The following is a 4,222-nucleotide window of genomic DNA, read 5'->3' as shown; positions in this document are numbered from 1 at the left end:
AGAGTGGGGAGTGAGGCTTTGGTAGGTCGCGAGAGAGAGTGAGTGGGCCTTGAGGAGTGGGGACTCTTTCACCGTGATGGATATACTGCAGGTAGGAGAAGGGCGTGAGAGGAAATAGAGGAGAGAAAATGGGAAATCACCCTAGGAGAGGGAAATGGGAGATCATCGCAAGTGCTGTTGAGAGAGAGGAAGCCGCAGGGTAAAAACGCATGAGATGTGAAAAAAGGTAAAATAGGAGGTTAAAAAGGAAGGAGGGTAAACTTATCTTTTTTATTATTTTTTTGAGGTTGGGGGGGTATTAGTCATAAAGTCACATTTATAAAATTTTAGTGAAAAAAAATTAAGGTGGGGGTAGAGTGTTTAGAAAGTACAAATTGGAGAGATATTAATAATTTTCCCTTTTTTTTTCTAGTATGGTCTAAAATTCCTGTAATTTTCATGACTAATGTATTGTGTTTGAAAAATTAATATTAAAAGTGATATTTTTGACACTCGCACATGCATCCGATCAAATGCACCTAAATGTTTTTATGCAACTTTACATACGAGGGATAGCCCATTCCCATGGATGAGAGACACCTTCCAAACTTCCCTATCTAATGTGCACAAGCCCAAACCTTGGAGAAAAAGGGGAGCTTTTTATTACTAGGTAATGATAATGCTATAAACGGCATCACTCGCCCCTATATACTTGACATGGATGGTGAAAATAAGCTACTATAAGATGGTGCCTATTTCGGTACATGGATTTTAAGGCATGGATTCCTAATATCTTGAATACTGTCAAAATCTACTGTTTGGAATGTTTAGTGACTAGGATACTTAAAATCAGGAAAATCAAAATCATAGAAATAAGACATATTTTTCCATGATTTCATTTCCACATCAAAACCTGTCTTTTGAATTTCTTAGGCCCGTAGATTTCACTCATTGGCTCCCTCGACGTGAAACATAGGGAGTATTTGGTAGGTTTGAAAATTTTAAAGAGAGATAGTACCTAAATTTTTTAAAGAGAGAAACTATCTCAAAATTTTTAGAAAGAAAAACTATTTCAAATTTTAACTTTTAGAGAGAGAAAGCATGTTAAAATTTTAGAGAGAGAAAGTAGCAAATTTTTTAAGAAAGATGAACTATCTCAAAATTTTAGAGAAAGAAACTATCTCAAATTTTAACTTTTCGAGAGACAAAGTAAGTTAAAATTTTTTAGAGAGATTTTAATATTTTTAAACTATACTAAAACTTTTAGATAGAAACTATTATAAATTTTAGAAAGAGAAATGGCCAAAAAAAAATTAGAGAGAGAAATATCTCGTTTTTTAGAGAGAAACTATCTCGAATTTTAAGTTTTAGAGAAAAACTATCTCAAATTGTGTTTTAAAGAGACTATCTCAAATTTTGGGTTTTAAAGCGAAACTATCTCGAATTTTGAATTTTAGAAAGATAAAATATATTTAAATTTTAGAAATAGAAATTATAACAAATTTTAGAGAGAGAAACTACCTAAAAAATTTTAGAGAGAGAAACTATCGCAAAATTTATGTTTTAGAGAGAAAAAGTGTATTAAAATTTTTGAGAGATAAACTATATCAAATTTCAAATAGAGAAAGTACACGAAATATTTAGAGAGAGAAACTATCTCAAAAAAATTTAGAGAGAAACTATCTCAAAATTTAAGTTTTAGAGAGGGAAAATATCTAAAATTTTAAACTTTAGAGAGAAAGTATATCAAAGTTTAGAGAGACACTATATCAAATTTTAAAGAGAGAAACTATTTCAAAATTTTAGAGAGAGAAACTATCTTAAACTTGAAGTTTTAGAGAGAGAAAGCATCTTAAAATTTAAGAGAGTAACTATATTAAATTTTAGAAAAAGAAAGTGCATAAAATTTTTTAGAAAAAGAAACTATTGCAAAAACTTCAGAGATAAATTATCTCAAATTTTACCTTTTAGAAACAGAAAGTATTTTAAAATTTGAGAGAAAAACTATATCATAATTTAGAGAGAGAAACTACTTAAAAATGTTTAGAGAGAGAAACGACCTCAAAATTATTGAAGAGATGAACTATCTCAGATATTAAGTTTTAGAGAGAGAGTATTTCAAAATTTTAGAAAGATAAACTATATTAAATTTTAGAGAGAGTAAAGCACCTAAAAATTTTAGAGCAAGAAATTATCTCAAAATTTTTAGATAGACAAGTTCAAATTTTAAATTTTGGATAGAAAGTATATTAAATTTTAGAAAGACAAAGCACATCAAATTTTAGAGAGAGAAACTATCTCAAAATTTTTATAGATACACTATCCCAAATTTTGAGTTTTAGAGAGAGAAAGTATATAAAAATTTTAGAGAGAGAAATTGTATCAAGTTTTATTACCAAACAATGGACATAGAATTGATTGCAACGAATCCATGAATTTTGTATAGCTTATCCAAACCAGAGATTTGAGGAATACATAACAAAAATCCTTAATATTGAAAATCCATATATTTTCTTGAATTTCAAATATCTAAGATTCTTAATTTCCTCCTATCCAAACGGGCCCTAAGATTCACAAGTTCAGATCTTTTATTTATGGGATTATGTATTATAAGAGTGTTACAATCAATTATACCCATCAAATGTGAAATCTGAAGGTTTGAGATGCATAAATTTTTTTTTAAAATTTTCCTTTGGACTTTGAGCCCACTAAATAAAATGATCTAAGTCATTCAATATCACATCCGATAGCCATGATTGACTGTGATCTCCTTGTGCAAAAGCTAAATGGATATATTGTAAGTTTTCTTTTATTCATTTCTTTGTTCATTATGGTGTAGACATCCTACTTTGGCTCAAGAAATTCCTACGCACCTAAACCCAAAAAACAAAAAAAATGGGAATAGACCTCATATCCTTCTTGTTCATCAAAACTCCTCGCTGGCCTATTTTAGGGCCACGGCTAGACCTAGGAATAGAGCTTAGTCCACCTAAGGGCCCGAGCCCACTCAAAACTTTCAAGATCAGTTCAAGCCCTTCAAAATGGATGTTTAGTGTGTCCTAAATAGAACAACTGCTGGGCCACTCCGGGCCTTGATATGACCCTAGATCTTCAGAAGAAGACAACATTCCTAGTCCTTGAAAGGCCTAGGGAACATTAACCGAGTTCAAAACAGGTCTTGGCTCGTCATCCATGTTCAATCCTAGTCCAGGAAAGACCACTGTGAAACAATCGAATTCATCTTGAACATTTAGTCCTTGAAATAAATCAACTCCAACTAGAGTACCAGTCTATGATCCTACAGGGTTTGCTAGCATTCAACATACCATTAAAAGACAGAGATTAACTCGAGTTAAACATCCTATTGAAATATGGGTAAGCTATGGAGGTTTCACTCATGAATATCTAAGTATTCTTGAGTGAAATCCTTAAGCACATACTTAATAGAGGTAGATTGAAGATATGAAAGAGGAAATCAACAACATACATTGAGAGATTGTTAGAAGACCAAAAATTGAAAACGTGGAAGGTTCCAAATGAGTATATAGGATGAAATATAAATCAAATGGAAGCATTGAAGGTTCAAGAAAAGGTTAGCAGGTAAAGGATTTAATCAACAACATGAACTTGAATATGAAGAAACCCTGGGTTTAGTTGTAAAGATCGCGATATTATGCATTATTTTATGATTGGCTTTGGTTATGATTGGCCACTCTATCAGCTCAATGTAAATAATGCATTTGGCCTTGGTTATGATTGGCGACTCTATTAGTTAGATGTAAAGAATGTATTTCTTCAATGGAAGTTCAGAAAGGGCATTTACATGGAACAACCACTAGGATTTAGTGAATCCCGTTCAATAGAGTATGTATGCAAATGAAATCACTCAGTTTATGAATTTAGGAATTGAAACACACATCAAGAACATATTTTCAAAGTTTTCATTAAAGGGGTGAGGATTTAGGAGGGCACCCGTTTTCCAATCCCTATTCATCCACAAAAGTGATGCAGGGATTATAAATAGTCATATTTTTGTATGTTGTGGATATTATAATTAGAGGTAGCTCACATGTGTTGAGAGCTGAACTGGTGGGTGGTCTTCCTCTAATTAGTGGATTATTAAAATAACCTGCATCGGAAGCATAGGTAAAACCTTTCCTAAGCCATCCTTAGTTAGAATTTACCTTTTAAAACATACCTAAGCTCTGGAGAGTGTGATAAGGAGTCTCTCAATAAAACTATT

The sequence above is a fragment of the Amborella trichopoda genome, chromosome 12 (assembly GCF_054954075.1).
Source record: "Amborella trichopoda isolate Santa Cruz 75 chromosome 12, AtrichopodaSantaCruz75HAP2 v2.0, whole genome shotgun sequence".
Lineage (NCBI taxonomy): Eukaryota > Viridiplantae > Streptophyta > Magnoliopsida > Amborellales > Amborellaceae > Amborella > Amborella trichopoda.
The sequence above is the reverse complement of the archived record's forward strand: the minus strand, read 5'-3'. Positions refer to the sequence as shown.